Source organism: Callorhinus ursinus, unplaced genomic scaffold, assembly GCF_003265705.2.
Source record: "Callorhinus ursinus isolate GAN/ISIS: 27379988/994484 unplaced genomic scaffold, GSC_fseal_2.0 scaffold48, whole genome shotgun sequence".
NCBI classification, from domain to species: Eukaryota; Metazoa; Chordata; class Mammalia; order Carnivora; family Otariidae; genus Callorhinus; species Callorhinus ursinus.
In genome coordinates, this window is record NW_027397110.1 from 10,400,709 (window position 1) to 10,410,125 (window position 9,417).

The 9,417-nt window shown below is 57.1% G+C and overlaps 1 protein-coding gene across 1 annotated transcript in view; it reads left to right on the plus strand.

Moving 5' to 3' along the window:
- LOC112831722 (protein phosphatase 1 regulatory subunit 29) overlaps window positions 1-7,701 on the plus strand; it is a 25,011-nt gene extending 17,310 nt beyond the window's left edge. The window contains exons 3-4 of the mRNA XM_073882790.1: window positions 6,969-7,112; window positions 7,445-7,701. The gene's annotated coding sequence lies outside the window, so the exon portion shown is untranslated. The remainder of the gene's footprint in view (window positions 1-6,968; window positions 7,113-7,444) is intronic.
- Window positions 7,702-9,417: the final 1,716 nt, after the last annotated feature.

Genomic DNA, 9,417 nt, shown 5'->3' on the forward strand with positions numbered 1-9,417 from the left:
GGTCTTCATCCAGGGAAACCCTTGCTCAGGTGGGGCCTGGCGGCCACCTACAAGCCCCAACCTCCTTGTCTCCCCAGGCTGCCCTTTGCTCGGACCCCTGCCCTCCGACTGCGGCAAACCCCTCCTCGGGGCAGCCCCTGGATTCAGCCTGCATGGCTGTGGGGTCCTTCGAGTGGCCTCCCCGACACCGAGCTGTTCTCCCGAGAGCGATGTCACACTGTGCCATTTGGCAGCCCTGGCCCATGGGTCTGTTGTGATCCCTTTCACCTCCCTGAGAGCTGGTGTGGATTGGTGGTGGGGGGGTCCTTCTGCGAAAGCCCCTGTCCGAGCCCCAACTGGCGTCCCGTCTCCTCTCAGCTGGCCTCAGGCCCCCTCCATGCTGCTGTGTCAAGATGGCTACGGTCTGGCCCTGGGTCTCCTGAGACCTCTGCTTACTGGCTCTTGTCAGGCAGCCCATAGCTCACGTCCTGTTTTCTGAGGGAAGGTTCAGGATGAACTTGCACTGTGGGATGGGAAGAGAGAGGGGCATGTCTGCGGGAGGGGTCGGGGGGCAGAGCCTGGGGTCTCACAAACTCTGCCATCTCGGGCCTGCAGCTGGGGCTGCCCCGGGGTCCCCCAGCCTGGCCGAGGCTCAGGGCCACCCCGCCCAGCCGCCTTCCCCTTGTCCTGCCTGAGGCCGCCACCTGCATCAGAAGGTGGCCTCAGGCAGGACATTATAAGATGGAGTGCTCCACGGGCGCCTGGGTGGCTCAGTCGTTAAGCGACTGCCTTTGGCTCAGGTCATGATCCTGGAGTCCCAGGATCGAGTCCCACGTCGGGCTCCCTGCTCAGCGGGGAGTCTGCTTCTCCCTCTGACCCTCTTCCCTCTCGTGCTATCTCTCATTCTCTCTCTCTCAAATAAATAAATAAAATCTTTAAAAAAAAAAAAAAGATGGAGTGCTCCATTATAAGAATGGAGCACTCCTAGCCCCTTCCTCCAGGAAAGGCCTTGAAGTCTGCTCTCGAGCAGTAGGGGACTTAAGGTGATTTCACAGCAGCTGAGGTGTTCTCGAATTTTTAGACAATGGGGTTGGAGAATCCAGTTCTGGGTTTGGACATTTTTTTGGCCCCAGCTTACCCCATTTCCTGGATCACAGGTGCCGATCTGTAGTGTGTTGGCCCCTGTGTTTGCTGTCTTCCACACAGGTAAATGCTCAGCCCCCAGGAGCCACCTCCCCAGGGCCTTTTACCTGCAAGAAAGGAGACCTGGTGCCAGACGCAAGGCAGAGGTGAAGGTTCTGGGCTCCCACATTCACTGTGTCTTCTTCCTCCTCTTGCGGGTCACCCCTGGGGCCTGTTGCTGGCCCTGCACCAGCCTTGTCTCCAGGAACTCAGCCGCGGTGTCCTTCCTCGGGCCCCGGGCTCTAGGAGCATCCCCTCCTTCATGCTTGTCTTGGGTCCCAGGACATCCTGACGTGAATCCCAGACAGCAGGGCCTCTGGCGCTGGGGCCCCTGGTAGGTGGTTGCCTCGGGGCTGTCTGCCTCCCCTCCACTCCTCCCTGGAGAGTTCTGTGACTTGATCTGCACAGTCCACTCTCCAGGTGAGGCTTGGGGCTGCCTCTCTGGCCTGGGCTGGTTCCCCCTTCTCCTTGCCTAGGCCCAGGGGGACCCCAGCCTGCTGTCTGTGGTCCTTTCTCCTCAGCACCAAGTCTGCTGTACCCAATCTTGCCCAGCTCCCCTCGAGGCTGGAAGGCCTGCTCCAAATCCTTCTTGGGTTAGAAGAGCCCTTCCCTGCATCTCTGACAGCCCGTCTCCAGTCCTCTTGGGTCTTCCGAGCTAAGCAAGATCGTGTGCGTGTGCGTGTGCGTGTGCGTGTGTATGGGATGGGGGATTACACAACGACAATGGTGGGGACAGGGGAAGTTGTAGCCTCTCAAAGTCCCTGACCTCAACATTCTTGCCTACCCCTTCCCCGACCTGCTGTGGCATCCTCCAGGGCCCTTGTTTAGAGAGCTCCTGGAATCTGGAACGGTCCCGGTCGTCCACCTCGCTCCCCACCCCTTCCTCTTCTTGCTTTGGCAAAGGAGACTTCCATTTCCGAGGCACAAGAGTGGGGAATGTGTCGACTCTGGCGTGGGCTCTGCCGCAGGGAGCAGAATTCTCTAGAGCTAATTGAAGCAGGGAAGGAATCACGAGAGGCGACCAGCCAGGGGTTCAAAGGACCCAGACTGGAGTTTGTGCTTTCCGGACGGACTCTCCCCCAGGCCACCCGTGAGGCGGCTGCTGCCCCGTGGGCCCTTCGGAAGTCCGGGGCTGCGGGCCCCGGGACCCCAGCAGCTGATGGACATCCTTGGAAGCCGGTGACGGGCTGAAGCCACCCCTGCTGAAGCAGGGGGGAAGGCACAGAAGCAAAAGCCTGCCCTCTGCCTCATGATCTCCTCCCACACCTCTCTGAAGCCTGCAGGGCCAAACCACCTCTGACCCTCAGCTTCAGGGTGGTCTTGGCAGGTGCCAGCAAGGTCTCCTGCAGGAGGGTGGGCCGGTCCCTCCCATCTCTCTCATGGACCACGTTGCCTATAATTCCCATGGCAACCGTGTGAAGTAGGTGCTTCAGCTCTGTTGTACGTTTTGGGGGACAGGATCTGAAATAGGAATTTCCTCCAGCTGGTGCAGCACCTCAGGGGCAGGCTGGGATGGAGCCCCACCCCGCGGCGCTCCCGAGCTTTGCTTGTTTCTCTAGGTAGCTTCGTCCAGATGTCCCCTCAGGGCAAGGGTCACAGGCCCAAGGCCAAGGTAGGGGGCACTGCAAGACCTCCCAACCTGTATGCCAGCAGAGAATGGAGGGAAAGCCAGCTTTGAGAGGCCCGGGCCTGGGACAGTCCCGAGTCTTGAACTTCTGCAAAGACATCCTAAAGCCCACCAGACCCTGTATTCTGATTCTTGCCGTTAAAATCCTGGTGACTGTTGAGCTCTCTGTTATGGATCCTTCATTTAAAGATGGGAAGAGTGAAGTCCAGAAAACAGGGGATGGGGGAGAGCCTTCTCAGGTCACCGGGAGCATGGCATGACCTGGGAGGATGGAGGTCAGATCTCAGAATATTTTGACTTGGCTGCAGAGGTGGGAAGGGGAGGAGGCAGATGGGTCCAGGGTCCAGAGGGGCCCTAGCTCGGGCTACGCACATCAGAGGGCCTGCTCTGCTCCTCTAGCCCCCAGCACAACAAGTCTGCAGGGCCTCCCCGCTTCTAGACCCTTCTCAGAATACCTGGGATCCTGACATTTTCCGCCTTGTTGGCTCTAGACCTGCTTCCAGGCTCTGTCCTTCCAAGGACGGACTGTGCCGCCCCCAGCAGGAGAGATGGCTAAGGGTAGCTGTGTGTGTGTGTGTTGGGGGGGGGATGTGGACAGAGCTTGGAGGTGTGGGTTGGGGGATTATAGGCAGCCGTACAAGATCCCTCAAATTGTGGGCTAGTGCTGAGGGAAAGAAGGGAAGGGGGTGTGCTCAAGGCCAGGAAAAGGGGGCTCCCTCTCCTGGAGCCACCACATTCGAAAGTCCAAGAATTTGAATTTCACATTTGTCATAGGTCATGGGGAAGGTATATTTGTGTCAAGACAGGAGGATGTGCTCACAGTTTTTTAAACTGATTTCTAACTGTCAAATATTTAGACTACGGGATCTGAGCTTCCCTCTGTGCTCTGGCCCAGGCCTTGCCAGCACCAGGGGCCCGCCTGGGCTCAGGGCTCATGGAGCCCACCGAGGGCGGTGTATGGTGCCGGGACGGGCCCACTGTTTGGCGGAAAAGGCTCTATGAATGGTGTCGGATGAGGAAATGGTTTTGCTTTTTTGTGTCTGGGCGGGAGCAGGTGGGCTTGCAAGTTGGTCACAGAGGAGGGAATGCCCGTGCAAGGAGGGGCAGGGTTGGAAGCAAAGATGGCCCAGCTTGGGCCCAGGACTGGGGGGCTGGATTTTGTCTCCCAGGGGAAGAGGGATGATGGAGCTGGCTCCTGAGGGAGGGAGGGGCAGGGAGAAGGGGAGATCATAAAGGCAGGTTGCATTCACCGTGTTGTCCTCATTGTGCCTTTTTCAGCTAAGTAAAAAAAAAAAAAATGAATATTTTATCTTCCCTCTTCTGCTGCTCAGCAGAATCCCGCAGCCCAAGGTTTGCCTAGTTTCTTACTCCAAGGGTCAATCCATGAGCCTTGCTCTATGTGCCATCGGGGGGCACTGGTCCTGGCTGACATCTGCAGTGGAGAAGCATAGAGGAGACACGGCCTCATCCCTTGGGAGCCGAGAGATGCCAGGGCAGGACAGTGGCCTTGGGGGCAGCACAGTGGCGAGGGCCAGGGTTGGGGTGCTGCCTGGGCGTGGCCATCCCTTAACTACCTCTAAAGTTCCCTTCACATTCTTTAGGTGAGGATTAAAGGCAAAAGGTAACCCTAGTACCTAATGGGGCCTCACGTGGCTCAGTCTCTGCGGCGAATGTCATTCCTCAAAGCCCAGTCCAACTATCAAATAGCAAGGAAAGGCGACGCTGCTCTTCCCTCACTCTCTTGAAGAACATAAGGATTGCATTTAGGATTCTAGCAATCCTTTCCAGAGGCCCCTCTTTAATCTGCTTGTTTGTCTCCTGCCCAGAAACTGCTCCCGCACCCCCTCCCTCCACTTCTCTGATGTTGTGGCTGTCGCTCTGCTCCTGCTCCCTCCCCCCCCAGTTTCCGGTCCGTGGGTTCCCCCCTTCCCAGCCCTTTCTGGCCTAAGGACCATACTGGCTTTGGAACTGAAGTCGCCGCACCAGTGTGTCGTTAACAGTTGCCAACCAACCCCTACAGTCAGTGCCAAAGCTGTCACTGTGCCAAGCCTGCTGTTGGCTGCTCTGGTGGGGGAGGGGGTGAGCGGTCCACAGCTCCTGCCCCGGAGGACCTCCCTTTAGGGACAAAGCACCTACTATGAGTTTGCACACAATGCTAACCATTTAACCCTCACAGCAGTGCCACAAGATGGGCATCATCAGGTCGTCAGATCTTTGCAGTATGCTAGTGAGATACAGAGCTATTCTTCGTGTATAGACCAGGGAACCGAAGCTCAGCAAACGCTGATTAATATAGGCAAGGCCAGACTCCCACAGCTCACACCCCTGCCTCAGGCCTGGCTGACCCCAACACCCATCAACAGATGATGACTTGTCCCAGGCCAGGCTCTGAGCCAAGGGTGGAAAGGACCACCAGGGGTGATCCTGAAAAGGGAAGGAGTATGGTGGCCCAGGCGCTGAGACTCGGAGGGCTCATTGGAACTCCAGGGCCTCAGTTTCCACCTCCGTGAAATGGAGCTAGCCACACCTACCCCAGTGAGCAGGGGAGTGCCGAGAAGCACTCCCACAGGGCTCAGCCCAGCGAGGCTGTCCAGGAATATCAAGCCGAATGCAGGAAGGTGTGAAGCAATGATGGAAGCATAGGTTTTGTCCAAAAGAAACGGGCCCCAGAGCTGGGGAGGCCGAGAAGCTGGGGGTAGGATAAAAGGAAAAGGGGAGCGCTGGGGGCGTGGAGAGATGGGATCTGACAGCTGCCTGGCGGGGGGCGCCCCCCGCCACCCAGCTCCTTCCTCTTCTTGCCTGCCTGCCTCTGGCCAGGTCGTGAAGTCCTACAGATTGCATCTTCGATGTTGCTGGAGTCAGTCCTCTCCGGTGGGGCCTGACTCCGGGCCTCCGGCTTGCTCGGGGCTCCTCAGCAGCCGGAGAAACGCATGCCTGCGCAAAACGTGTCTGCTCACTGATTCTCTACTGCATGGGCTCTCCGGGGCCCCAGGGCTTCAGACACCATCCATATATCCATGACGCTGAGCTGCAAGGTCTGGCCCAGACACCCCCGGCGGCCCCCCAGACCTCCTGCTTCGACAGAAGTGGCAGTACTCAGCCGCCCCAGTCACCACCGCTGGTGGTCTTTACTGAGTTGTCCCCTCACTCACGCGTGCGGGGCCACAGACTTTACCTGGAAAGCCCTTCTCCGAGCTGACTGTTCGTTCCCTCCCCGTGCACCATTCCCCCTGTGGGCCTCCCCCCCGGGGTGAGGGCAGCAGCCTCCAAACTGGCCTCCCTGCCTCTGTCGTGAGCCTCAGTCCCTCCCCTTGCAGCCACCGGAGGGACCGTGGTGGGCATGCATTGCATCCGGCTGTGCCCTCATCTGGTTAAAGAAGCCCACTGCCTCCTTCAGCCAGGCCGAGCAGGCTCCTCGCCCCGTCACGCTGTTCCCTCTGCTGCGGTTTCGCCACAGGATCTCCCTTTCTCCTGTCTACCTTCCTGTAAAGAACCCTCCTTTTGTTCAAGAGAGCCCCCCGCCCCCCAACAACACACGGTGCCGCCGGGCTGGATAGGGCCCTGTCCCCAGCCCGGGGGGCCAGGCTGGATTGGGCTGAGGCCACCGTGGTGGTCCTACCCCCCTTGCCAGTGATTGGTTTAGGAATGGCCATGTGACCCGGGTTCCCACCAAGGAGGGGAAACCCGATGATGAGGAAGTGAACGACGGTGTAGAGAATTCTGCTAACAACTTAGGGCAAACTCAAACTTCAGTGGGCGTCCTTCCTGCTGGGGGAACTTGGTAAAAGCGCAAAGGCCCAGGCCCCCCCTCCCCCCCCCACCCTTTCAACGAGCCCCGCCTCTGAATTCTTAGCATTCCAGGAGATTGTGAAGCCCTCCAGCATGGGGGACCCCTGACTTAGAGGAAAGGAAGCCAGCATCTGGTCTGGTGCTAAGCTGTGCCCATCTGATTTTGACACAAATCCTCAGGGCCAAGCATTGTTGTTACAGATTGTTTTGGTAAGCAGGGAGTCCCCCCATGAGGCATAACTACAACTAAGACAAGAGTGACCAATGCAATAGGAAAAGGAAGGTACCGGAAAGGTGATTCTTAGGTGGTGAAATAAAAATGGCTGAGAAACTTTCCAGAGCGGCAGAGATCACTATCTGTCCTCCAATATCCACCCTCCCTTCTTCATAGGAGCAGAATCCTTGAGTTTTGGCCGGCCATGCAGTCACCTAGAATAAAGACACTCCCTAGCTTCGCATCGAGGTGAGGCCATGTGCCCAAGTTCTAGCCAGTGAGAAGTAGCAGATTCCCGGAACCTTCCTGAAAAGACAGCTGGTAGGTGCTCTTTGTTTCCTTTTCCTTTATCCTTCCTTTCTTCTGCTGGCTGGAAGACAGGATATGATGGTCGGGGCTCTGGCAGCCATCTTGGACTGTGAGATCCTGGAACAAGAGATCACACACAGCAAAGTAACAAGAGAAAGAGGCTGGGTGATGCCACCGTGGAGTAGAGCTGCTATGTCAGCCCTGGATGGCCCACCTCGAGATTTTACTTGAGCAATACATTTCTGGCTTAGGTCTCTGGTCTTTGTACCCATGCCTAATTCTAACTGATAAAATGACTATAGAGAAATGCAAAGTCAGACCATGAACTGTCTTTTTTCATTCAGGAGATTGGCGAGAATGAAAAGATGATTTTACCACTAGAGACTGTGTGGCACTGTTGTTAATAACCCACCTGGGCTAGACTCCAGCCGTGGACTCACCAGCTATGCAAGCGTGGAGCAGATCTGTCACTTCAGTGCCTTGTGCCTTTTTGGGGTGTTTCCTTACCTGAAAAAAAAAAAGATTGGGGAAAAAAACAGCATTCATCTGTAGAGTCTTGGCGAGAAATAAATTCTGAGAACAGTACCCGGTACAGGCATGCCCGCAAGTATCTGCCTTTCCTGTTACCGCCGAGCTACCCTCCCGCTGTCGTGTGCGGGGGTAGATGGGCCATGTTCACACTCGGTCCAAGGGAGTGTACAATGTAGACAGCCGGTTCAGAGGGCTCTTGGCCATATCAAAACTTCAAAAAGTCCATACGGGACTCTTTTCAACGTGGCCCCTGGAACCTGGCAATCTGCCCTAGGAACCTGAAGACCTTGGGGCCAGATGTGTTCCAGATTTTAGCCATGTGGTGCATATGCCCCACTCTGGGGCGTTCCCTCACGGGGTCTGGGGGTGTTTCATGCTGCGGACTCCTTGCGGTCTTCAGACCCCTCTGATTTCAGCCTCCTGCCGACAGTGCCCCCCCCGCCCCGAGTGCAGCTGGGAAGTTCTGGGGCGTGAGTGCTCGTAGGGGCACCCTCGCCTGATAGGGCCCAGGTGCAGGTGGGTGAGTGCTCAGCTGCCTTCAGTCCTTTCTCAGGAGGTCCCAGAGGGGTTGACTTCCCTGCTCGTTGCCCCATGACCCTCTGCAGTGACCTCAACAATGACCCTTGTTTGGGCTTTCCCCTGTTCCTCTTCCCATTCCCTGCCTCCTGCTTCCTGGCATCATCTTCCAAATAAACCACCTGTGCCCAAGTCCTTCCTCTGGCTCTGCTTTTGGGGAGCCCAGCCCAAGACCGCCCCCTAATGAAACACCCTATTTCTTCAGCAAGCTGCATCCCTATTCACAGTAAGATAAGCAAAGACTTCAAATAGTCTATCAACTAGGGTTGGGTTTGCTGCCAAATAGATAAAGAAAAGGGGTTTGGTTTTCTGAGTGTTTGGATTTCGTAGCTGTGGGTATGGGACTAGCCTCTACTCACCTGGTACACAGAGGCACAGTCTCTCCTGCTTGGTTCAGTCGGGAATGGAGAACTTCCCGTTGCCATGGACTGCTCCCAGAAGGCCCCAAGGACACAGCAGTTCCCAAGACCTTGAGGTCCTGCCCCAAGGAACTGACCTCCAAGTGAGAAGAGACAGTCAATAAGCCTAGGTACAGAAGGTGATTTGGCCTCTGGCAACAATGGGAAAGGAGATCCCAAGGTGGGGAGACAAGGTTGCATTTAATGGGGTGTTCAGGGGAGGCCTGTTGCCAGAATGATGTCTGAGCAGGGACCTGACCGGTGAGGAGGAGCCCTGGACACGGATCCAGGGACAGGGAACAGCAGATGCAAAGGCCCTGAGGCAGAGTGGGGTTTGACTTGTTTGAGGAGAAGCAAGAAAGCCACGGCGGGGGGGGGGGCGGCGCACAAGAGCCAGCAGGAAGATGGGAGCAGGCCTGGGTTAGAGAATCTCTAGTGTCTAAGAGCAGAGGGGTGTACTGAAGGGCTTGGGGTGGGGGGAGGCGGGAGAGGGGCCCCCACGATCTGATTTGGAAGAGCCCTCTGCTTGACACTCGCGAAGTATTAGCAGCAACAGGGGGATTCAGAATGAGCTGCGTGGTGCTCGCTGCCCACGCGAACCCCCATGTCCTCTCCAACAGTATCCACGCCCTCTCGGCAGGAATGAGAACCGCCACCACCACGGGTGCTCCTGATTGGTCTGAGGGGACGGCAGCTCCTGCCAGTGATAGGTCGGGAGTGCGCACGTGACCATTCCCTGCCAAAGAAACATCAGGAAGAGTCAGCGGGGGTTCTGGGCGAGGCTTTGGGACGCAGCTGGCTTGGGGGTGACA